Source organism: Gavialis gangeticus, unplaced genomic scaffold (genome assembly GCF_001723915.1).
Source record: "Gavialis gangeticus isolate Ggan-Ray unplaced genomic scaffold, GavGan_comp1, whole genome shotgun sequence".
Lineage (NCBI taxonomy): Eukaryota > Metazoa > Chordata > Crocodylia > Gavialidae > Gavialis > Gavialis gangeticus.
Window position 1 is genome coordinate 178,713,893 of NW_017728992.1, and position 27,467 is coordinate 178,741,359.

The following is a 27,467-nucleotide window of genomic DNA, read 5'->3' on the forward strand; positions in this document are numbered from 1 at the left end:
GTCAGTAACACTCTTGGAGCACTCTGATTGGTTACTGCAAAAAACAATCAGAGTGCTCCAAGAGCATTACAGACAGGAGGCAGTGGTAGTGGCATGCCGCCATGATGGTGTGGACAGAGCAGGGGGGTGAGGACAGCAGTCCTGGCCTCACCCCCGCAGTCCCCCAGCCCTGCTCCCTGGGGGCAGGAGAGCATTGCCATGATGGTGGGAACAGAAGGGACAGAGTGGGGAGATGAGTCCAGTGCCACTGACCTTACCACACCCCGCCCTGCCTCCTTGGAGGCAGCAGCAGTGTGGGGTGCTAGCAGAGGGGGGACAGAGGGAATGGTGGGGCATGCTTTCCACCCCCCCGGGAGGTGATGGTGGCATGGGGGGTAGGGTTAGAGCTAGCAAGCTTTCCCCCCTCTGTCCCCACCCATCCCCTTCCCACCCCCCCCATCATTCTTGATGGGCAGTTCGCTAGTTACAATATATTCACCTCTCAGCCTTACAAGATTCATACTTATCCTAAACACCAAAGTGATTTTGTTGTTGCCATGGAGGGCAATAAAAGAGTAGATACATTTGAGATAAATGCTTTAAACTCTTTCTGATTTGCTATGAATAGTCATGCTTTTCAGAAAAGCAGAGTTTAACAAACTCAGGGAACTGGTGGGCAGGATCCCATGACAGGAAATTCTGAAGGGAAAAGGAGTCCAGGAGAGCTGGCTGTATTTTAAAGAAGTCCTCTTAAGGGTGCAGGAGCAATTGATCCTAATATGATGGAAGAATGGGAAGTACAACAGGACATCAGGCATCAATCTCTTCAAAGAGTTGAAACTAAAAAAGGAATTATATAAAAATGCAAACTTCATTATAGTACAAAGGAAGAATATAAGAGGACATAATATTAGAGAAGGATATAAGAGTATCACATGGGTATGCAGGGAGAAATTTAGGATGGCCAAGGCATGATTTCAGATGCAGCTGGCAAGCAACATAAAAGGCAATAAAAAGGGTTGCTACAAGTATGTCAAAAGTAAGAGGAAAATCAGAAAACCCATAAGTCCCTTACCAAATGTGAAAGGCAATCTAGTTACAGATGATGCAGAAAAGGTTGAAGTATGAAATGGTATTCAATATTCACAAATGGGGGCAGCTACCAAATGGCGAGTACAGTTGGCAGCAAAGATAGGGAAGGAGACCAAAAGCCTAGAGTAACAGAAGAATATGTTAGGTATTACTTAGAGAACTTAGATGCTTTCAGTCAGCAGGGACAGATGGAATGGATCCTAGGGTGCTGAAGGAATTGTCTGAGGTAGTTTCAGAGCCCTCAGAACTCATGGAGGTCAGATGAGGTCCTGAATGACTGGAAAAGGGTAAATCGAGTCCCCTTGTTTAAAAAACGGAAAAACGGAAAAAGGAAGATCCAGGGAACTACAGACCTGACCTTGATACCTGGAAACATCATCGAGTAGGTCCTCAAGGAATCTCTTATGAAGCACAAAGTGATTGGTAACAGCTAGCATGGATTCATAAAGAGCTAGTCACATCTGACCAACCTTCTATGGTAAGGTGAAAGACTGTGGATTGGTAGGCAATGAATGTGTTATACCTTGACTTTGGCAAGGTTTTTGATACTGTCTCTCAACATTCACATTAATAAGCTAAGGAAATACAGACTGGTGAAAATACCTTAATGTAACTGGTTGGATCATCATACTCAACAAGTGGTCATCAGTGACTCAATATCTAGTTTAATAGGTTCATAGATGTTTGGGTCATCAGGGACCTCAGCAGATCATTGAGTCCAACCCCATGCCTTAGGTAGGAAAGAGCATGGGGATCAAACAACCCCAGCCAGATGCATGTCTAGCTTCCTCTTAAAGACCCCCAAGGTAGGTGAGACCACCACTTCCCTTGGAAGCCCATTCCAGATTCTGGCAACCCTCATCAAAAAAGAAGTTTTCCCTGATGTCTGAAGATGAGCCAGGTCGAAGTTAAACCTACTATCTTCTGATTTATAGCCAGGCACATCCCTTGCACCACAGGCCCATGTCTGTGGGAGGAGGTATCAAGAGGGTTCTTCCCTGGGTCTGGTATTGTTTAGTCAGAGGTTAGGGATGCTCAGTGCTGCTGCTGGGAGCCCCACATTGGCTGTATTGCCATTGCAAGGCACCCCTACCCACCCAGCAGCAATGGGGGGGCACAACTCTATGCTGCTTCTGACACTTCCAAGTGAACAGAGGGCACCTTGCTATGGTGGCACAGCCTGCAGGGGGTTCCTGGCAGAAGCAATGAGCCTCCCCACCCTCTAGCAATGGGTCCCACCTGCTTGGGTTACAGACGCTCTGTGGGGAGGGTAGCAGGGTGGGGAGCCCTGAGCCCACAGCAGGAAGCCCACCTCCTCCCCTCCTATGGACTCTGCTCTGGCTGTGCCACCCTGGGTGGGGCTGGGAGCTAGACTTTATGCTGTACTCTGGCTCCAGCAACCACTGCCTCCTGTGGGCAGCAGCCAGGGCTTGGGTGCTGCTGGGAGTGACAAGGGGCTGCAGGCCCTGGTTCTGGCCCTCATCCCATAGCCCTGGCAGCTGGAAGCCCCCCTCCGGCAGGACTGACAGGGGCAGGGAGCTGCAGGTTGCAAGTGAGGGGTGCCAACAGGGCTAGGGGGGTGAGAGTGAGGGGCACCTGGAGGGTGGGGGGATGCTGGTTCAGAGTGAGTACACCAGCAGGGCCAGGAGGCTGTGAACTGAGGACTGAATAACACCAGCAAGGCCAGGAGGCTGTGGGTGGAGAATGAGGGGCACCAGCAGGGCCATGGGGGCTGTGGGTCAGGAGTGAGGGGCACCTGAGAGGGGGGAGAGGTTACAGCTTGGGAGTGAGGAGTCATCCTGAGGAAATGGGATTATACTGTGGTAACGGGGTCCTAAATGGGGTCATGTTTGATGGCCAGAAAATGATATTCTGAGGTTTGCTTTGAGGAATTGGCTTGTAGGTATAGTAGATATTGCATTAGAACAATGGTCCGGGGGAATGGCAAGGTTAATTGGTTTCTAAAAGCCTGTTTGTAACAGTTTCCTTCAAGGCACACTGTGTATGGAGCAGGCATAAACAGGCAGCTGGGAAATTTTCACAGTGTACCCATAACAGAGATAAGGGACCTAGAAGCAGTGGCAACAGGTCACAATGCCCAACTGCAGAGCCCTTGGGATTTCTGGTTTTAGTGAACAGACTAAATTAGGAGGCTGGGGCATGTCCAAATTAAGACACTGGTAAATGACCAAATTTAGGTGTGTGCATGTGATGGGTTTGTTGGAACAAAGGAATATGCTGACAGAATGTGGACAGTATGATGACCACAGGGAAACCAATCAACAGTACCCAGAGATGAAGAGGCATCAAAGAAGGAAAAAAAATACAAAAGGAGGGATTTCAGAGCAGCAAAGGGTCCCTGAGGAAGGAACCCAAGGCTACCATGGACAAAGGGTGCACCACCAACCCATCTCACCCAGCTCACTGACTTTGGCCCTCAACCTCCAGGCTGCCAACATCTGACATTCAAGAAGGAACCACAGGGTGAAGCTTCCATACTGGCCAGACGTATCTTCCCTCTGCAACAAACCTAAGACCTTTAGATATAGAATTGGGGCAGGTTATTTTGTTTGCCTTGCCTGCATTATTCTTAGCTGCCCTCACTGTGTATCAGTAAAATTTGCCTATCAAATGAAGGAAGTCATGGTCGGTCTGAGGGTTTGGGTCTGCACAGAACAAGATATCTGGGTCTTAAATCCAGTGCCAACAATGCTGATGAAAAGATTGGGAAGCATTGGCTTAATCAGGGATGATCCTGCCTTTAGTGGGAGGCTGGACTAATGACCTTGTGATGTTCTTTCCAGCCTTTTTTTCCTACGATCCCATCGTATTTCCTATTTTTCTGTTTAAATGTTTAGGACATCACTGTTAATATGTATCAAATTATTTATAATAATGAGAAGCAAAGCTGGTAGCACCCCTGACACTTCCCATTATAAGACCCTGTTCTCAATTGCTCATTAAAATATTTAGGCAAATGAGCAAATTTATCTCATTGCTGGAGTCTTGACTTTTGTACTTCCTGACAACTTTACATTTTAATTGGGCGGTCTTAATGTTGCTACACTGTTTTTTGTTGTTATTACAGTTGTTACATTTAATATATAATTAACTTCTGAATAGAAACAAAAGTAAGTTTATATGTAGTATTAAGAACTATGTGTGTTTATATTCAAGCTTAACCGTGTGTTATCATTTGGAGTGTTGATATAAAATCAGATTCACTGAAGTAAATTCAAAGGGCTAATTGTTCAGCACAGTCAGAACAAGATAACTACAGCATCATGACACAAGCCACTTATCTTGCTACACAGCTATACAGTTACTGATATTGTTGACATCAGTGCTAGGGATTTAAGAAACTAAAACAGTATACAACATTATTTTATTAAAACTGGTTTCCTGCCATTTGCAGTTGCCAATAGCTCATACTTCAGAGGAAAGTGAAATCTTCCCATACTGTAATCATCCAATCATGCAATGCAATCTGTAAGGGGAAAGCTCCTGCTTAACTCCTATGAGGCCAAGTCTGGATCATATCTTCAGTGGGTTTTCCTAAACTCATATTGGAGCTGTGTAAGATACAGGACAATGTAAAGAAAGATGGATTTCCCTACATTGGGTCCAGTACAAATGCTCTCAAAAGTGGGATTTTTCCTTCAGTTCCAGCTGCTAAGTTGTAGCATATAGAACAAGATGAGACCTAGACAGAGATAGAAAGCTAGGTAAGGCCTACTACACTACAAATGTTCAGCAATGCATGAGTGTGATCTGTCTGAAAGTATTACCAGTCATACAAAATCTTTTCATTACTGTCTTTGCCAATGATATCAGCCTGGACCACATTTAATTCATTTCTTCCACTTGAAGTTCTGTGCTTTCTTTTCCCCCCAGGGTTTCCTATGGAATACCCCCTAATTCTGATCCACCAGCCACTGTTCAATTATTGGTAGTATTAACACAAATGCCTTGTAGATCCAGCCAAGTTTATGGAAATATTCTGCTAGGTGCTTTACATACACTTAGGAAGAGCCAATTCCTGCTCAAAAATGACATGGTCCAAAAAGGCAAGACAAAGGGTAGCAGTGGAAATAGAAATGATTTGCCTGAGGTCACAAAATAAGCTTGTGCCTGGGAAAAGATAAATTCTTCCAAGTGCTACTTCAGTGGAATCCACTGGCATATGCTCCCTCTGCTCTCTTGCTCCAAATCCTTCCTGAAAATTATCATTTCTCCCACAAAAGCCACAATAAGGGAAGCAATAATCATCCGCTCTGTTATTTCTGCAGTATCCTTATTATTTCTATTAAAAAATAAAACCAGACCTAAAAAAACAACCTCATCTGAAGTGCACCTTGCCTGACTAGGCATGTCCTTCCTTGACACAGGCATTCCCTGAAGCTTGCAACCCTAACTTGCTGTCCCATATTTTTTTTCTGGCAAGGAAACTGTGACACACCCTAACCTTGGATTTGGTCAGTTGCGACTCTGAGACACAATCCCATGACCCACCCCGGGCCCCAGGGGCCCATTCACCCCAGCCCCAGCCCCTGTCCTTCCCTCACCGTGTGGGCCTCGATCTGCACACACAGCCCCTCCCCCTGACCTTTCCCCTCCACAGACTTACTCGCACAGCACTGCTCTACTTGTGCCAAAAGAAAAAAAATCCCAAGAGTTTCTCGATTGTTTCACAAGAGCTGGCATTACTGGACTAAGAAGCTTCAAAGGTCACCTCCCTGAGCAATGGCACCTCAGCATTACCCACTTTAGTTCTTGCTAGCTTTTAGCAGAAAGGCTTTTATCAGCTAGCAGAATCACACCCTTCTGCAGTCCGGTACTCAAAAATGATAGATTACCTCATTTCTTGGAGAAGGCCTGCCTCTACGGTCAAATGCTCTGAAATCATTTTCACTACTGATAATAGCAAGTTACAAAAGATTTTAAAAAAAGATGTATTATAAAAAACAAGAGCAAACATAAGAAATCAGCTGAGATACAGATAGGGACAGAATTTTTTTTAAAAAACAAAGTAAATATGAGAACAATAATCTGATTTTATCCTGCATCCTAACCTAAAAATTCAGCTTCCACTCAATTTCACAGGTGAGAAAGCAGTCCCTGCCTCTGAACTTCTTGTCATGGCTTCTTGCAGCTTGTCTTGTCAGCCAGAATACCCAGGCTGCTGGCCAAGGGACCAAAGCACCTCATTCCCAGGAAGCTTTAGACAAAGCCTTGCTCCTACAGCAAGACTTAAGTATGTTTTTTATCTGTCCACTTACATATATTATCCTTCAGATTCTTAGGGAGCTCATACTATGCATATAACTTCCTGCCGCACAAGGATGTATTTGTTTACCAGAGGAGAAGTCTTTCCTGATCTAATTATAACCAGGAGAATATTTACATCCTTTCAGAAATATCCTAAGGCTCCTGTCTCTCACTTAATTTCCCTACTGTGAGAAATGTCCTTTCCTAAATAGCCTGTTCACAGGTGTTATTCTTATGGGTCTCTTCTTTTAAAATGTTAATTCATCATTGTCTGCAAGGGCTTCACATCATATCCACAAAGGTCTATTTGACTGATTATTAAACATACCCATGTCAGATGCTTGTTCTCTGCAATTACTTCTGTCTGCCACTGAGGTTTGAGAGACTCCTTGGTACAAATTCAACACCTAAAAATCATTATCATGTTATGCAATCCTGGCCCTACTAAAACATACCAGAAATACATTTATATGAAATACTGCAGTGCATAAGGATGACAAAGCTAAAGACAGCTTGATACTACCTGGATGTAGAGATCACATATACCATATCAGCCAAATGAATTCAGCAAAATGAATTTAAAAAAACATGAACGACATTCCACAGACATCTCAAAATAGTACACCTTTGGAACAGGAACCCTTAGGGCAAAGACCCTGGGCTAAACCCCTGACTTTGTTGAAGCCACTGACTTCAGTGGGTCAGAATGGGCCACTTCAGAACTGCCATTTCAGTACCAAGACAGAATATCATAGGCAGGCAGATTAGACTCAGAGATTTTTTATCTGCATATAAAATGAACTGTTCCAAGCAGGAGATTTAACCACACCTTCAAGTCTCCTATGAAATATGAACTTTCATTTCTACCCAGGAGAACTTTTACAATCTTTTTTCCGATGCCTGAAGAAGGGTGTTTGTGCCTGAAAGCTTGCAATAAAATAATTTTTTTTGCAAAAATCTAGCTGGTTTAATAAAAGATATCACCTCAACCGTGAGTCCTGATTGCTTTTTCCTCTGGAGTCTAGACCAATACAGCTACAACCTGGATACCTAACCAGTGATTAGGGCCTTCAAGTGAAATGCAGGAGACCCAGGTTCAAACCACTTTTGTGCCCAATTAAGACCCAGTGTTGAACCTGGGTCACCCCAATCCCAGATAACTACCCCAGCTGCTAGGCTACTTTTTATTTTGAGATGAGTCTCCTGAATAGAAATGTCATCTTGGAATTGAGAACACTAACAAAAGTTGTCAAAAAGAAAGTTCCCTCAAAAACTTTCTTTGGTTTCAGCAAATTTATTTTTTGTGACCAAAACATATTTCAAAAATTCCTTACCAACCCTAAAAATAATACTTTATACTGAGCTTTTGGGTCCCACTGGCCTATTTAGTTTTCCAAAGTGCTGTGTATGATTTTCATTCTTAAAACAGCACTCTACAACTATAATCATATTTTCATTGCATAATTAACCACTCTTCAGTCAATGTCTATCAGGGTAGGCTGGCACAAGTGAAACCAGGCATGCTACAAAAGACAATCAAGGCTTTGTCACATGTTCACTTGCAACAGTTGCAAATTAGTGAAATGTAGTGACCTATTACAATTAGTATGTGTTAAGAGATAACCCTCAGCTGAAAGGGTACAACTTTGCAACACCATGGGCACATCCCCATGAACAGGAATGTGCTTTCCCTGGGGACAACTAGAAGCGGTATATATCTGTGCTGCTGCTAGTTGTCCCAGGGAATGCCTCTGCACACACGGTCTGGTATGCAGCAAGTTGCCCTAAGTGGGGTAGGGGAGGCTGGGGCCAGCACCTAGGCTGGCCTCAGCAGCCTTACCTGGGGCCCTTGGGGCCTCCTGGGGCTCCAGCAGTAGCAATCCAGGTGCACAGAGCCTGGCAGGCCAGATGCACAATCTGGGTGCACAGAGTATGGCTCTGGCTGGCCAGGCTCTAGTTTCAGGCAGCACACGCTGCCATCATATGTGCCGTGCCACCTTTTTTCCTGGAGCAGGTTTTTTGACATTGAGAGATAAAACTAGACCTAAAAAACAAACTGCATGTGAAGCCTGTGTGCTTTGTGGTACTGCGGAAAGGTCTATGACACCGCAAACTGCATGTCCATGCTCATCTGGACATGCCCAATGAGGGCAATTAGCATGTGCTATATGACTTGATTGTGCATCTGCTTGTTTTTCACTGCACTAAGTGTCAAGTTGAATGTCTGATGCCACTTGCATCATAGTCATGGAACAGTAAGGCTGGAAGAGACCTCAAGAAGTCATCTCGTTCGACCCACGGCTCAAGGCAGGATCATCTGTATCTAAACCATGCTAAACAAGTCTTTTTCTAGCCTATTCATAAAAACTCCAGGAACAGCCTTCACATACAACTGCCAATCCAGAAACAAAGAATGATAGGTTTATTGCTTTGAATAACTGACATCAATAACTGACTGCAGTAACTGACGGCATTGAATAGAGTGATTAGATTAATAGCTGAAGAACTGTGCTAATTTGAGGTGTAATCGGTGTGAACCTCCACTCTACCCCCCGGTCACCTCAAACTGAAAACATAGCCTCTTTCAAGGGTTGTGTATGTACATCGGGCCTGAGTTAGAAACAACACTGAAACTCATGTTAACTCTTCTGTGAAGACAGCCTTATGTTCTTGTGCTTTTCACCCTCTGCCTGGTGAACTGCATCCATTTTAAATACATACCATGCAAACCTGCTTCATAACTTGTGAAGAAGCAGTCTCCAATGAAGTGCTGACCATGAAAGAAGGAATGGAATTCACAGCAGTCCCATCTGCCATTTTTAGCTTGTCTAATATTTTAAAATGTGCATGACAGTATTGCCTAGAGATCCCAATATAAACACTCAGTATGAGACAGCCCCACCTTAAAAAAATTATAATCTAGACAGACAAAAATAATGTGTATTTGTATTTAGATATACACTGGGCTGCATGACTAAGCACTCCATTACACTGTACTGCCTTGGGGAGGCAGTACAGATGGGGAACAGCTATGAAAAGTTCATAACCTGTCTGCTAACCTGTATATATAGTACACAATAGGCCCAATTCTGCCCTCAGTTACATCTGTACCACCCCATTGGCTTTAAATGGATCACGTAACCATAAACTGAGGAGAATAAGGATCAGCTTTAAATACCATAAAATAACTATAGCTGTAAGTATGCCTAGCATTTAACAAAGTACACAATTTGCACACCCTCCTGCCCTAAGGGAGCGTATGCTATAAACAATATAAATACAATACCTGGGGGAAAAAAGAAAGAGGAATGATAATGGTAGCACAACGATTTGAAAATCAGACTTAATAGAGATGGTGAGATTACACTAACAGAACTGGTCATGGTTTTCCAACTGAATAGTTCTCTGTAAGAAAATACTGATTCCATGAAGCTGAAGCATTTTGTATAAATATATCAATTTTGTTAAAATGCTCTATAAAAATGAACAAAGATATTCATTTCATCTAGGTAATCACACTTCAGTTAACATTATTATATATACATTATATATAATAAGATATATTAATACAGTATATTAATATATATTATATAATATAACATATATTAATAATATATATATTATATTATAATTTTGCAAGAGGTAGGGTAGGGTGGCAACTTAGGGTACATGCAGACATTATACTTAGACCAACCTAAATAGGGTTAGGTTGAACTAAATGCTGATCTGTGCAGATATTCATGAAGGTTAAATCAGGCAAAAAAAATGGCCAGCCTGATCTAAACCAGTTCATCTGAAGAGGTGAACTTAGATTGGGAATCAGTTAGTCTGATCTTCCAAACAGCTGCATATGTTTGGAGCACAGTGCCAGGGCTGGGAAGACCCAGCTGGTCAGCCCAGCCAAGGGGCTGCACTCTTCCTACTCCCCAACCCTGACCAGGCTATTTTAGCCCCCTGACTCCCCCACCCCTGGAGGGACAACACGCTCCCCACACCCCCGCCAGACCCTGTGAACTCACCAACTTCTCCCACAGACTCACCTGCCCCGCCAACCCCCACAGCCAGGGCTAGACACAGACATGGGCAAACCAGGAGGCCACCTGGGGCCCGGATGGAAAGGAGGCCCGAAAATGTTAATTTTTTTTCTCATTATCCAATTATTATCATCATTAACTCTGGCAAAGGGGCTATCATTAACTCTGTCCCAATACTAAAAGTTTTCCCGGGGCCACCAGGAGTCTAGGTATAGTGCTGCCTCCATCCCCTCCAACCCCACCCTCCCCTCCCCATACAAGTTACTTAGATAGGGATCCTGGCATGGCTCCAGCACCAGTGAACGTGTCCACAAGTAAGCCACATGATTGTAATTTGGTTGTGGCAAATATCTGCCCATACCCTTAGACACTAACTGGTTTAAAGAGGCATGAGTTTTAATAGGCAACAACCTACAAAGCTGATTTCTACAAAGAGATTTCACGGATTGTTGCCTGTGAAAACACATGCCTCACTTTAGTTAGCCTCCAAAGTGTTGCCCTATCATACCTACTGCTTGACTACAGACTAACATGGCTAACCACCTCTGCATTTCTGTAATTTGCAATATCTTAGCATGTAAAACAAAATGAAGTGTTTCCACCTTAACAAAAATAAACAATTCTGACATGGGAGCCACAAAATTTCCAAATGAAATTTCAAATTTTTTAAAATTTCTTTCTTATTTTGAAAGAAAGGAAATTCCAAAGTATCGGCATTTTGAGTTTAATGGAAATTCCAAGATTTGACTAGCATTATCCATTAGCATTACACAGGGTAAGATCTAGTTTACCCAAGATATTTCCATCTTAAATGTCTATCAGATTTCCTTTATAATCTTTCAGTGTTCCCTGGATTTGATTAGATCACTAATTCTCTAAGAACCGCCTTTATTATTTCTTTAAAATAGTAAGTCCTTTTCTATTTTCAGCTAAGACTAGGAGATTCAGATATGCAGGAGCAAGCGAATTACTCAGACAGCTCTGAAACTCAAATGGCTCAAGTTTAGGTTGAAGGTTCAAGATGGCTCTAGTTCAAGTCAAGGCAGCTTGCCTAGCAGGCATAAAATATTATTACAAAATTATGTATTTACATGTGCAAAGCAGGAGCAGAACAGTGGCATGGCCAAGTTAAGGAGGTTAGAAAAATACTAAAGTATTCTTCTCTAGCTGTCCAAAACCCTAAAAAAAAGTTAGCATTGCGCTTTGGGTGGTAGAACCCAAGAGGACTGCATCTATTTTGTTTTCGAGTTGCAGCACTCCACAATGCAGTTCCCTTGAGTTTTGTGTGCTGGATTTTATTGCACTTTAAAAATACTGTGCTAATCAATTCCAGTTCCACATAAACTATGTGGACAGGAGTGCTGTGCCCATATAATCTGCCTTCTCAATAGGGGATATGATTTTCTGCTAAGGGCTGCCAGCACCATCACATTCTGGGGTTCCTCACTTCAGCTTTACACAGGTAAAGGAAGTAGAAGTATTGTAACCCCCAGAAAATAAGAATATATATTTTTTAAATATTCCAGATATCATTGCTAATGTATTTATAACTCCATTGTTTTATACATTCTTTTGTATTTGCAGATTATGCTTCCCACCAGGCTCAGATTTTCTTTTACAAAAATATAAATAAATAAACAAAACCTGCCACAAATGTCTTTCAGATTTATGGGGGTTTTATCATTTTAAATGAGCATGAAAGCTTGTTTGCGTCTTATATAAACCTCTGCCGTTTCAAATTATAAACCAAATCCTACAATTAGATTAAATCTAAATTGTAGGATTTAATTAGCTATCGCCTTATGTTTTGCAGCTTAACAGCTTTTCTAAAAGTTAAACCATTGTTTCACGAGGATGTGTCAAGGATAGCCAATAATCCTGAAATCAAAAGAGTAATGGAGGAACAAGCAGGAAAAACTGAGACTGTGAGTACAGAACCCCAAGAGAAGGAGTTTCTCCCTGATATATCCCAGCTATCCAAACCTGAACTGGAAACCTCTCAAGTGAATCCTACCTTAGACCCAGCTAAATATCCAAAGCTGTTTTGTGCTGCCCTGCTACCTCCTTCCCCTCTCCAATCTATTGCCACCCATTGCTGTCACAACAGTCATCTCTAGTCTTGTGAAGCAGGCTGTTGCCTATGAAAGCTCACGCCCCTCTGAACATGTCTCCCAAGCCTCCCGAATGAACTAGATTCTACTGTACCTCCCTGTATTTCCAGTGTTTTATCCATCTACCCATCTTTTCCTGTTCCCCACCAGGTTCCTGACCTTTGGTACTGAGCAGTAAGTGGGTGACCTCTAGTACTGCACTTACTCTGGCTGGTAGATAATGTCATGCCTGGGGGCTTCCCTCATTCAGCTCTGTCTCAAATGCATTTCCCTGCCTTGTATACCTCAAGAAAGCCTCCTTTCTGTAAGGTGTGCAGGCAGTTCATTTGGAATAGATTGCTGCCGGAGGTGGTTCAAGCACCTACTCTGAATGCTTTCAAAAGACATCTGGATGTTTATCTTGCTGGGATCCTATGATCCCTGCTGACTTTCTGCCCCTGGGGCAGGGGGCTGGACTCAATGATCTTCCGAGGTCCCTTCCAGCCCTAAGGTCTATGAAATCTATGAAGTAGCAGGCAAGCAAACATTGCTACACCAACTTTTTGCTAAAGCTGGATTTCTAGTGGGGCAGGAGGTCAAGAAGGAATGTCTCTGAACTTTTTACAAAACCTAAAAGAACAAAACGTTGATGGTCAGCTCAAGTTTAGCTCTGGGCTTTGGATTGGTTTTTATTTTGCTGAATTGCTTTACTTAGCTCAAGACTTACCATGTGATTCATGCAGCTACTGAGTGCTAAGATTTTGCTCTCTATGTATAGCAGTTCTCTGCTGCTCAGAGTCAGCAGCTTGCCATTTAGTGAGGTAGTTTCTACTACATGTTCCTTCCTTCATTCAGGCTTGTGCTGTTTCATGGGTCCCCTTCTTTTATATTCTGTTCCCCTCCCTACCTTTCATCTAAAATAAAAGTTATTTGAAATTAAAACTATTCCATGGACATTCATAGGATCCACTAAGGTAATATTTAAGGGCTTGTCCACACCAAAATTTTGGACTCTTAATTATACAGATAAAGTTAAATCAGAACAGCCCATTCCCTGGTTCAGTTCCAGTTTGGAATATATATCCCTTCCTGCATACTCCATGTCATGATAAAATTTTGAGATGCTCCCTAATTGAGACTGAAGGAGTTGGGAATTAGGAGCTATTCCCTCAGTTAGCCAGCCAATTAGAGACAGACAAAGGGTCTGCAGAGGTTATGTATTGCTCCAGAAAGTAAAGTGTCTTGTTCTTCTCATTCACCTATTCCTGTGTTTAATTGAACCCCAGGATTACTACACACCTCAAGATAGCCCTCACACTCTGTAAGGTCTGCAGACAGCAATGGGTCAGCATTATATTTGCCTTACTCATCAAAAGCACTAGAGCAATGATTTCTCAACCTTTTTAGACTAAAGAGCAATGATTTCTCAACCTTTTTAGACTAAAGACATCCCACCATGACTTTTCTAAATTTAGCATTAAAAAAAAAAATCCGTTACTGTATTTAGCCAAATACGAGACAAACCTGCATTTAAAATGACTCTGTCCCACCCCAATAATTAGATCCTATACACAGAAAAAATATACATTCATTATAATTCTACATGTATGGAATCTAATTATTGGTGGATCATCTCAAACTCCCTGCTCACCCCCTGCCACTACTACAGGCAGTGGGAGGAGAGGTGATGAGGAGGGCAGTAATGGGGCAGGCAGTGGGGGAGGCACTAGGCGGCATGTGGTAGGGCAGGTGGTGAGCTATAAGGGGGAAGGCAATGTAGGGAAGAGTGGGGGACATGGGGTAGGGGAGCAGGCAGTTGGGGGAAGGCAGTGTGGAGGCAGCAGGGCAGGTAGAGGCAATCAGCAATCAGCTTGCCCCGCCACCAGCCTCAGGCTGCCCCTATCTCCTCCCCCTGTCCCTCCCTTCATTCCCCCTCCACACTGCTTTTGACCTCTGCAGCCTCAGGTCCCTTCCCCCCACCTCACCCCTCCCATCTGCCCATCCACATCCCCCCTATCTTCGCTCTGCACTGGTAGGCTCCATCTCTGCTCCATTCTTGGCCCACAACAGCGGCATAGCTCCAGCATTGATGCTACAGGGCCAGGCTGGAGCATGTGCTCTGTGATCCATGCTCCAGGTTGCAGTGAGGACAGAGGCTGCCATGCTGAGCAAAGGTAAGGAGGAGTGCAAGTGGAGCGGGTGGGAGACTGGGGGTTGCAGGGGAGGATTGGCTAGGCATGGAGAGGCAGCGAGGGCAGACAGCAGCTATAGCTCTAGCTCCAGCCCCAAACCCTGCTCCCCATGGCCTCATGCTCAATTGTAAGGCAAGAGACTTTTTCCTCCATGTAAAATGGAGGAAACAAACCATCTGCTGATCGAGTAAATATGGTCGTTATTAAATAGGATAAAAAATAATATGACTGGAAATGAATTTTTAACAAAATGGAGTAAAATACATGAATAACTGTAATGAATAAACATAATATTATAATTAATGAGAACTTGAGTCTGGTGGTTCTTGTAAATATCTATTTATTAGTTACAACAACGAACACATCTAACATGGAATTCTCAGAAATAACTAATATCATATGGTAGTGTTACGGTGATGTTGTTGCCTTGATGGTCCAGGAAAGAGGTAAGAATAAAGGTATTTGCAAATCTAACAGTGCTAATATCAGGTGGCACCCTTTAAAGGATCTCATAGCATCCCAGGGTGCTGCAGAACCCCAGTTAAGAATCACTCTGCTACAGAGCTACAAAGCTTTGAAAAGTAGTAACAGTTCTGCAACACCCACCTCTACTCTGGTGTCAGCCTGTTTCTGAGTCCAATATCTCTCAGCATTTCAGGGTACACAGAAGCCCTCCTGTCTTCTCTCTTTCTCTGTGGTGACTGCACTGTCTTGTTCAGAAGTACAAGCTACTCCCTTAAAATCAGCATCTCTTCTTCTCCCATACGGCCTAGCTAAGAAGCTGTGGTTCCACCAGCAATGCTGGCCTTTCTGTATAGAAAATCCATTATTCCATGGAGCTGGCCATCAGGTCTAGAGCAAAGCTGATGGCCATAGACTGCTCTGTAATGGCTTTTAACAAGGAATCAAACATTTATCTTGACTATAGTAGCTGCCAGGAAGGCATTATCAAAGACACAGGTGAACAATATTAGGTATTGTGACAGGATCTTTTCTTGGTCGGTCTTAACACAGATCACGAGGAGTCGGGAGGACAGTGAGAAGGAGAAGGGTCGGTATCTTGCTGGTCACCCGGGGGAAGCTCTTTGGCCGCCGTTACACAGGCGTCAGGGGCATCTTGATTTGATGAGACAGCAAACAACACATTCGAGTCCCTGAGCACACACCCTAGTGCTCGGCCCATTAAGCAAACTTCCCAAGGGCGCCGGGGTTCGGACTGATGCCACACACAGAACGGCTGGGTGCCGTCATTATCCGCGTGGCTGGGGGCCTGGTGAAACTGTGAATGACCCCACAGTTTATCTGAACTTCCGGTCGTCCGATGGCCAGATGCCCATGGACAAACCTGACACCTTGACTGGTCGTCCCTATCATGATCTGCAGCCGACCATCCTGTTCGTGACGCCATGTGACAGGATCTTTTCTTGGTCGGTCTTACCACAGATCACGAGGAGTCGGGAGGACAGTGAATAGGCTTGGTGATCTTTATTGATAACTGTTAACGTAGCTGCGCAGCAGCTTAAACTCACTCACCACGCCTCACGCGCCCTAATGGTGCGTGAGACCGATGGATCTGGCTGGTGAGTTGTCTCAGGGGTTTCAGGTTGCCGGGATCAGGCGGGTCTCTGCGTCCTCCTTTGGTTAGCTACTCCAAAGGCCGAGCCGTGTCCGTAATAATCTGCCATGAGTCGTTCCAAGTCCGTTGGACGCAGAAGGGACCCTGATGATCAGGCGGGGGCTCCTTTTATAGCTTGGGTGACATGCGGTGATGTGATTGTGTGAGGCACCTTTCGATAGGCCCATGGCACTGACTGACTGATGCTGGATCCTGCCTTGTAGAAAGTTCTAGCTGCTGTCTATCTTTTACACTCATGGCAGAAAGGCAACTATAGTCTGCCTAGCAACCGTTACATAACTTTGTATAACTTTTCTGATTAGCGAACATGGCCACTTAACAAACTTAATGATTACAACAGGTATATATTCAGCAACAAGATCTTCAAAAATTAAATATGCCCTGATTTCCAGACAATGATAAGCATTCATCCCCTGGAAAAAAGAAAATCCTAGTCAGTTTTCACAATCTAATCTCCCAAAAACAGAATGACCCCAAATCACTGTTCAGTTTCTTAAATCGTGACCTACATCTGCAGTACAATTTCTGTCTTATTCAACTAGCTCTCCAATTGCTATAAGACAGGGCAACTAATTGCCCCAGACCTTTTTCTTTTCTTCCCTCAATCTCTTTTCTTCTATTGATTTGCAGTTCTTTGAGGGTTAATTAATTAAATGTTTAGCGAGAAAGAAAAAGACATTTATTTACACTTCTAATCACAATTTTAATTATTTATAGTACTAACAAAATAATTCATTGTTAGTCAATTTTTATGTTATTGACTCTGGTATTTTATTTTAGTATGAAGTGCTAAAATATTACAGCTACTCATTACTGACTGATTATTTTCATCAGGATTTTTCATTTTCCATCTTTCTCTGTGCCTAAAATCCAATTTACAACTGCTAAGGGCCTCATAAGCTTTTTATGGATTATTTCCTGAAATCACATTAATCTAGCTCCTGTTACTTTGCACTAATTTCACCTACCATTGTACAAAGTAACTAACTTCGATCATTTTGAAGTGATCCCCTACAGACTTCTTAATTAAGCACGGGGGGGGGGGGAATATTTAAGAAAAGAAATGTCACCCAACCTCAATGGACATTAAAAATGTGGCATGAGCCCCACATCTATAAATTGATAGCACGTAAGTCCTTATCAGGGGCAATTTCAAACAATGATAATTAGAGATTTCCAGAGCTCCCCATAAGATATAGATCACTACTTGGATTGTGAAATTGTAGTTAATGCTGAAGTTTATAGTTGACTTTGCCTCAGCTATCTGAAATGGTCAGTCCCAAAGGACGTCAACAAATGATACACCATTTATCACTTTTTTTAATAAGCTGAACAAGCACCTGATAGCTTATCACCCCACCCTCCTTCATTAGAACTGGAGTTCAAACTATTAATTACATTAAGCAATGTTTACAGATTAGATGTGCTCTTGATCTAAAAACCAAACCTAGGATACCAGTACAAAGCAGGGCCGGGGGGAGATATCTCAAAACAATATAATGGCATAACCAGCTTACATATTTGTCCAACTCTACCATGTTTGTTTGTGCGATAAAAATCAATCTCCAGAATGTTTCTCTGCTGTATAGTTTGAGAGCAGCAGGTATGTTTGAGATACAGCATTTCAGTGTAATTGCTTTGCAATGTAAGAGAAGTTATCTAACTTTCAAGTGGATGGTTTCTGATACATGCATGGCTTCCTTGAGACAGTGATACCTTTATTCAGTTGGCAGGCCAGTGCTTCTTGGAAATAGACTTTCATTCACTCTAAATGCAGTCAGGAGATAAAGTGCAGATAATGGTCTTTGATTTCCTAAACTCCCAATTCTACTTCAGAAGTTTGCCATTAGGGCACCACAAAGCGGTTTGCCAGGGATGAACTTGGGTAGTAGTTGCTCCTGATGTCAGGACCAAAATACAGAACCTTGGTGACAAAAGAGGAGCAGCGCTGGAAAGGGTTGGATTTTTCTGTTTCCTAGAGCTATGTGAACTGAGAGAAAGATGAGAACTGTGGACCAGTTGCTAGGTTTCCATTGCCAGCAAATATTTACCTTAAAATCCTTTTATTTTGCCTTCTCAGTTATATTTTAATTATGCTCTCATCTGTACCAATGTGAACCCAGAGTAACTCCAGTGACATCAATGAATTTAATCTGAATTAATACCAGTGCATCTAAAATCATAAACTGTCCCCTCGCTTCCCTCCTTCCCCAAATTCTCCTATAAAGGTCTTCCAGCATCCATGCCATCTAGCAGCAGTTTTTCCAAGCTTACTCACCATCCAGCCATTCCCATTGGCTACATTTCAAAAAATCTAGTACTAAGCACAGATAGAGTACATGAAGGTGCACAGATGAGGACTACTATGGCAATCCCCATGCACTAAATGCTAATATTCAAGAACTAGGCTCCAGAAATTGCTCCAGTAAAATGTTTTTATACAAACACCTCTTTGCTCCCCAAATGCACTTGTACATGTGAAATGAAGAGAGCAAGGATAATGCCATGGCTTGGACTTCTGTATACTGCCACATACTTTGTTCTTAGGCAGATCAGTTAAGTCTAGACCTACAAAAGGATGTAGGCACCTAAAACTGTGGGCATGTCTACACATGGATATGATCTGGGATCAGTTTACTCATAAGTAAATTACTCATGAGTAGGCTCCTGAGCAGGTGTCTACACATGCAGAGAAGCAAGAGCAGATTTGCTGCTAATGGCAACTAATGCTCCTACTTCCTGGGGCCCTGCAGTGGGCCCCTACTACCACTAAGAAGAGGTCTAGGCTCCCGCTGGGTGCTAGCCCAGGGGCTGGTAGGGAGCACTGGGCCAGGAAATAGATGTTTCCTGGTCAGGGCTGGAACATTACACCCTGCCCCCAGGGACTGCCGACAGGGGACAGTGTCTCCCAGCCCTGGCAGCAGGCAGCTCCTGGCTCTGGCTCCCTGATCAGAGCTGCAAGGGAGGGGCAGATCCCAGCCCTCTGTCCCATTCACCAGCTAGCTTCCTCATAGCTGCCCCACCAGCAGATTGGGACAGGGGCCTGGGACCTACCCCACCCCTGCAGCTCTTTCCAAACCCCATGCCTCGATCACCTGATCAAGGCATAGGGCTAGGATCTGTCTGTGACCAAGAGGGAAAGAGAACAGGCCTTATGAAGAGAGGCTGAGAGTTATGGGACTCTTCAGCCTGGAGAAGCACAGGCTCAGGGGTGACTTGGTGGCAGCCTATAAGTACATAAGGGGTGTGCACCAGGATCTGGGGAAACGCCTGTTCACCAAGAGCACCCTAAGGGATGACAAGGTCCAATGGTCACAAACTCCTGCAAGACCATTTTAGGCTGGACATAAGGAAAAACTTCTTTACTGTCCAAGCCCCCAAGGCCTGGAATAGACTCTCCACAGAAGTGGTGCAAGCGCTGACTCTGGACACTTAAGAAACATTTGGATGCTTATCTTGCTGGGATCCTTTGATGCTAGCCAACTTCCTGCCCTCCATGGACGATCTTACGAGGTCCCTTCCAGCCCTAATATCTATGAATCTATAAGACAGCTCCCAGCCCCTCCTCTGTGATTGGTCATGCCAGCCAAGTGCCAAGCCCAGCTCCATCCCCTGCAAGCGGTGCCAGGCTTGGCATTCAGCAGTGTCACTTGCAGCAGACAGGGCCAAGCTTGGTGCTTAGCTGGCGTGGCCCCATCCCTTGTGAGCCCAGCGCTGCCCTCAGGGGATGGGGACCAGGCTGGGCTCAGCCGGACTTGGCACTCAGCTGGCTTAGCTTCAACCCCTGTGAGTGGCGCCAGCAGTGGCCGTGCCAGCTGAGCGCTGAGCCCAGTCTAGGATTAGCTTCTCATGTTGCATGTAATCATTGCGTGTAACCGTACATGTAAAGGTAGCATGATCCATAACCAGCCCAATGAAACTTTTGACTTTAGACTAATATCATACATGGTTTGTATTATATGTAAGTAAGTACAAAAGAGTTGCTTAAAAGTGTGTTTATAGAGTACTTGTACTGAAACTTGCAGCAGTTTCAGAAAAGGAAAAATGCATCAATTCTGGATAGACTAAAGCTATGGGTACCCATAATAATTTGCCTGTGTGCTACAGCTATGTTTATTTTAAGGTCAATGTTTCCACATTTGCCCCTCACTTCCATCAACTCATGGAGAGCAGGCTCTGACAGTAAGGGGGAGGGGAAGACGCTGGAGGGGAAAGAAGATGAGCGGAGGGCAAGGGGGCCACCTGACCCCCTCCCACAGATTTATTTTCCCTGATGCAGTAGTTGGAAGGGGACAAATTCAAGGTAACCCTCCAATAATTAAATTCTATATCTAGAAAATTATAACAAATTTATAAAATGTTCCAGATATAGAATCTAATTATTGGGGTGTCATCTTGTATTCAAATAAATACAGTACTAAATGGCAAAGACAAAGTACCCATGGGGTGGATGAGATGGGCTGGTGATGTGCCCTCTGTCCATGGTGGCCTTGGGTTCCCCTGTCAGGGACCCTTTGCTGCTCAGAAATCCCTTCTTTTGTATTATTTTCCCCTCACCATTACTTATCTCTAGCCATTGCTGATTGGTCTCTCTGTGGTCGTTATACTGTTCATGGTCTGTCCTGTCAGCATATTCCTTTGTTTCACAAACCAATCACATGAACTCATTCTAATTTGGGCTTTCTGGGTCTTCCCTTAATTTGGTCTGTTCCCCAAAACCGGACATCCCAAGGGCTCTGCAGCTGGGCACTGTGACCTGGTGCCACCTTATCTCATGTTATGGAACAGTGTGGAACATGTCTTTAATTTCCCAGCCTGTAAGTCTGCTCACTGCTTGCCTGTATCAGACACAGCAAGCCTTGAAGAAACTTTGTCACAGAAAGGCTTTTTAGAAATCAGTTAAACCTTGCTGTTGCCCTGGACCATCATTCTAATGCATATCTACTTTATCTATAAGCCAGTTCCCAAAAGCAAACCTCTAAATGCCATTTTCTAGCAACCAGATGGGACATCCTGATTTCAGGATGATCCAATGATTAATCAGAATGGTCTTCATTGGTTAGGCTGTAAACACATCTGGAAATTCCTGCAACAGGACCTTTGCCTCCTCCTGCTGAGCTATGGACAAGTTTTCCACCAGAACAATCTTGCTGATCAGGAGTTGAATTGTTTTTCCTGAACTTCAGGTATTTGTTGACAAAGTAGTGGAGGCATTTGCGCTTCTTGGGCTTGCCTAGGTTTCCGAAAATTGACATGATATATCTGAAACACATGACATCTCCTCACCAGACACACTTTATAATCCACATCCCAAACTCATCTTATGTTCTCCTAGGGGACCTGTCATTAATCAGCAACTTTCTCTCTGATGAAGGGAGCAACAACAGGACCTAATCTCCAGGCTGTTAGACCAAGAGTCATTCATTCTTACTGTAGGATTGTTCTTGAATCTGTTGTGCTGTTCTGACCCACCCACAAGAATATTTTTACCAGTTATCCAGCCATTGTTCGGGCTGAGGCTTGCTGAGGATTGCACCCACCTCCGAGTACCAAGTGGCATAATTCACAAACATCAAGATAAAATGCCATCCACTTGTGCTTGGTTCCAAGGGCCCAATTATATCTACCCCAACTTATTCAAAAGGGATACCCACCACAGGCAGAGGTACCAGCAGCGCCTGAAACCTTGGGTATGGGCCACCAACTGGCACTTGGGACACGGTGCACAGTAGTCTTTAATGTCCTGGTAAATCCCCGGCTAAAAGCATCTGGCAAATACTTGTTACAATGGGCATTTATAAATGTGCTCTGGGAGGGGGAGGGGCGCAGTTTAATTAGAGAGGTTCCAAGAGCCACTCTAATTATAGCACCATGTGTATCAGTTTCCCTGCACTGAAAAGCGGTGTCGAGGGAGCTTTAACTGAAGTTCATCGAATGAGTTTCAGCTAAAGTGCCGCCACCACCATTTTTCAGTGTGGGGATGCTGATACACATCACACTGGAGTCTGCTGGAGCACGGTAATTATTACAGTGCATCGGAGCAGCCTTGATGCACAAGTATAGGCACCTATGTTTTCTTGACCCCTAATTTCAAAATGTGGTTGCAACGCAATGTGGGCACCAATAAGTACTTCCAAGCCTCTGAGCATCTTTTCCTCCTCATCAGGAGATCCCTTTGTAATTTGAAATGGGGATCCTGGCTGACTAGGTAAGGGTCTATCACTGTTGTTTACTTTGGCTGACTGGCCATAGAAAACCCTCTGGCTCTGTTTGAAGCTGTGGCATTTCCTATAGGCATACCATCTCCATCTGACAGGTTGCCCAAGGAGTTCAGCCCTGTGGCATTTTCCTTAAGGCCACACATTTCATACTGGATTCAAACACCTTTGCTAGACCTTTTACCAGTCCCTCCTCCTGACAAAATATTTCCCTTCTGACTCTTCAGCATTCCTGGTATGGTGTAGCTCAGGGTCCAAACATCTCTGGATCAAAGGGAAATATCTCTCTTAGTTGGTTCTGGAGGTAAACTTGCATCCCCAGATCCTGCTTATTCTTTGCTGCCAGGCACAACAACTTGGCCAGCAAACTCCAGTCTCATCCCACCAGTGGAAAAGGAAGCTAGCCACCACCACAAACAACTCAGCTGTCCAGCCCCCAATTGACAACCTCATTTTCCCCACGTTATGTATATGAACTCCACAACTGATAGCTAGGCAGAGTCCACAAAACACTCAAGTGTCTGCAACTCAAGTTGAATAGACGCAGGACATGGGCAACCCCTGTCTTCATGGAGAGCACATAGGCTTTCTGCTCTATAGCCTCTATCAGGACCTCAGAGATCCCAGTCTGCATATAGCTACAGGCCACCTGTGTGCAACCCTTGAGCCCGTGGCCTGGCTGTCTACCTGAAAAATGGATCAATAGTTTCCCCTTTCTCTTGGTTTGGCACTACATCCTGGAAGGAATCCTCTTTGACTCCCAAATCCACAGCCCTATGTTGTTGACCCAGGTCCTCCCTGCTTTGAATTTGTGCCTTGTTTGGCCTGTGCCTTTGGCCCAGCAGGGTGTTTCACATGTTCTAATTTGGCCTCAAGAAGGTTTTCAACAAAGCCGACTGTCACTTTAAGATCATCAAACCCGATGTCAGCAAACCCACTCCTGGAGCTCCACTAACAACATATCCAGAGTTATCAGTTCCACAGTTTCAGTGGCTAGGCAGCACTCTGGTTTCAGTCATCAAGTGCAGAAGCCTTTGAGGCAATGTGCAATTGCTCAGGGCCAGGAATATGGGTTAAATGCCTCTTCCCAGAAGCACCACCCATGTGCCTCCAGTGTGCCACATGCAGTCTAAAATGGCAGCCTTGAAGGTATCAGACTTATGCAACTTCAACTCCCGGAGCCTGTTGGCTGCCTGAGCCTCCCCTGCTAGCTAAGGGGCTAACTGAGTGGCCCATGGATCCCAGGGCATTGGGTACACCCTGGCCGCCCACTCAAAAGTCTGCAGAAAAGCCTCATGCTCATCTTCTGGTTCCATCTTTGTAAGGATTCCACCCCCTTTGGCTTGGACTAGGGTAGTAGCATGCACCTGCACGCTGGGCTTCCCCCGGTCCAGCAGCCAGAGCATGAAATGTTGTTGCTCCTCCTGCAGCCTCTGTTGGAACTCCTGTTGCTGACGCGGGAGCTGCTGGAGCATCTGTTGCTGCTGCTGCAGCCTCTCCAGCCATTTTGGCACAGCCTCTGTATCCACTGTAGTGGCATATGGCTGAGGGTCCCTGCATTTTCCACCACATACAAGTGGGTTACCCAGCCTGCTGAAAAGGGGAAAGCAGGAAAGCATAATGGTCTGAGGGATGAATGAGCTCTGGCAATTTTTCTGTGACACCCTGAATACAGGCTCCAGGCATTTTACACCTCCCAGGACCCCAAATCCAGGTGACAAATTAGTGCTTTTGTCCCCTGGGTGTCACCAACTACCACCACTCTTCTATTCCTTCTTGGTGCAATGGTCATAGAGCCTCCATCCCTGGGCTCCTGCACTTCCTGCTCTCCAGATTGCTGAGTCCTCTGCCTGCTAATCTCCTCATCTCTGCTTTTTCTTCAGCTCTTTCACTGCAGAGAGCTTGAAATCAGCTGCTGATCTCAGTCTGTTCCTCCTGAATTATTCTTCTTCTAGTGGTCACACGTTACCATTTCTCTTCTTTTCCTTTTGGCCTCTCCAGTGCCAGCTTCTCATTACTCCTTTCCAAGAAGTTTTCATTTTCCTTAATAGCATGCAGCATGGATACCTGTACTTTCAAGCCTTCAATCTTTTCCTCCAAGATAAGCATTAGATTACACTTAATATACATGAAAAATGTTGGCCCTCTGGGAGGAACACAAACATGGCACATCCCACACAAATCACAACTGCTGATCCTAGTCTCTGTTTATGTCCCCTAAGCTCCCTGGAGGACACCTAGGCTGTAGGAAACAAAGCAAAGAAAAAAGAAAACACACACTCATTCAGTCTCCTACTCCCCAACTCCCTCCTGTGGCAAACTCCCCAGTAAATTCCCTCTCTGTTTGCTTCTCCTATGTTCACTATTATAAGGAATATTTAAGAAATATAAAGTGCAGTTGCAGAAAACTTCATACTTGCAAAGCTTCTGATGCTTGAATATGGAAAGATACTCTGTGTTCTCTTAATTCTTGCCAATAGCTGAAATGCTGAGTATTTAATAGGAGTGTTTACGGTAAAATAAGTGCATGACATTATCTCCTCTCTGATCAAACAGTAAACATATTCCTTTCAAATGTCAGAGATCTATTTCTGCAGCTTCCAGTAGTTATTACAGTAAACAAGGGAATGCTGTATTTGCCTATAGCTTAGCCAAAAAGTTAATGTTTCCTATTAAACATTTTCTTCTTTCTTTCCTAGATCATTTTGTACTACCACACCCAGCTGCTAACATCTGGCTCCAAGCAGTGACACCAGCTGATGAGAAATGGCATTCCTGCAGCTTTTCCTTCTCGAGACTCATCCAAAGGTGGCCATTATCCAGCAGACAATACACTTCATCATCTAATGTCAGTCTCTCATGGCCTAGTGGACAAATGTTCCTAAGGGAACTATTCACACCAAACTGCTGAAGATAAAGATTTTGGAGTCTGACCATAAAATTGTGGTTCTACAAATCAGCAAGCACATCTGGCAAAGCACCTCAAATGTCACATCACTGACCTGATATATAAACTGAATCATTTGGAAAGCACAAGACGAGTAATGATTACTAACTCAGACGGGTCTCCTGGCATCAATATTGAATGATGCCAATGGCAACCCTATATTTAAAATCAACAAGGACAGTAGTCCAAATCTGACACCGCTTTATGTAATCTGGCATGGCACATGGCCTTCAGTCCTCCACCCATTAGCACAGGGGATGTTTTTTGGATAGGCTATCTAATACTTCAGAACTGTACAAAGAAAAGAGAAAACACATTGTTGAAGAAACAGTCATCAAATATCCATGAATTCTAAAAATATTTTTATTACCATATCACTATTAGAGTATTATAGTAGCACACATAAAAAAACCTCAAAAGCAAATATAATTAAGTCTCACAATAACCAGCAACATTGCACTTTATACTAGCTGATCTTGAGCATTTTGCAAAAAGACAAGTAGAGTTATAGTTATGTTATAAATGCAGCAACTGGAAAATAAAGAAGTAGAGCTGCCCAAGTTTATAGGGAATCAGCACTCAACCCAGGAATAAAATCCATGGCACAATTCAGTGCTTTGCAGAGGCAACTGGGCTAACTTAGAATGGGATACACAAAGCAGAAAAGCAGACAAGCTGCATTAAAATGGTGCTCTACCTAAGCTAGTTTTCCGTTTCTCAGCAGGGCTAATTAGTCTGATTAGTGTAACAATTGTAATGCAGTTATACAGCTTCCATTATCTAAGTATATCTAGGTATCAGGTATGTCGCACAGCAATGAATTGGACCCTGCAGACATACCCTGAGTGTTCCCATATTCTGTTCAGGGCATTACCTAATACATCATGCTAAATACCTACAAGCCAGGTTTGTGAATTTTATGGGAGGTAGTTTATGAGAAGTGGTGAACAGGCGTTGTCCCAAATGGTTACAGACTCTGATCCAAGAAGTTCTTGCACTACCCCATTTGACAGCCACAGAATCGGAAGTATGAAGAAATTAAAAGCTAAATTTCAGAAGTAGCTTCTAACTTCAGGTACCTAATCTAGCTGGAGACTGAGATTTCCTATTCGTCTTGTCCCACTACTTGTTCCCAATTCATTGCCAACAATGACAGAAAACCCCAAATTCAGTGGTAGGCAAGAGTCTAGTGCAGGGCAAGTGATGGTGGCATTCACCCCCTATGTTGAGGAGCTTCACCAACACAGCAGCCCTAGCAGGCATGGCAACAAGCCTTGCAATTTAACCACTCACAGGCCACTAGTTGGACAGCACTGTCCTAGATTATATACTCTTCAGGACAGAAAAATATAACCAAGGTCCTATTTACTTACTAGGCATGTGTGGTCACTCGATCAAAAAGGTGCCCTGCTTCAGAGAGTAATCCTATTTCACCTGGGGAGGTGTAGAGAGCTGCCATTATCTCAACGAACCTACCAAAAACTGACCCTGTTCTTACCTTCAAGGCATTCAGTAGCTTTTCCATTCTGATAACAGCCATCCTTATTCATCCCTAATAATAACATATGCTATGCAGAGAGCTGCATCTAAATTCAGGACTGTGCACTAAATGCACTCTAAGGGCGCGTCCAGACGAGCATGCATGTGCCTCTTGCCCTGTCTCAAACCCCTTTGAGGTGGGGCAATGGGCACGTGCGGGAATGAAAAAATGTTTTTTGCACTACAAGTTTGCAGCACGGGGAGAAAATTAGACCCCTAGATATCCAGTGGTCTAAAAAAATGGACGTTTAAAAAAGCAGAGCAGAGCACAGCCCTGGACCGTGCCCTGAGGCAACCAGAGGCTGGGTCCTCCATGGATACTCTCTGGCTGCCAGAGCATCTCTGTGGTTGCCCCTCACCCTGCTGCTGAAACACGCAGCCAGCCAAGCCACATGTTCAGCACCAGGGCTCCAGAGCCGGTTAGTAAGGGGTTGGGGGGGGCTAGAAGAGGGGGAAGGGGACCATGGGGGGG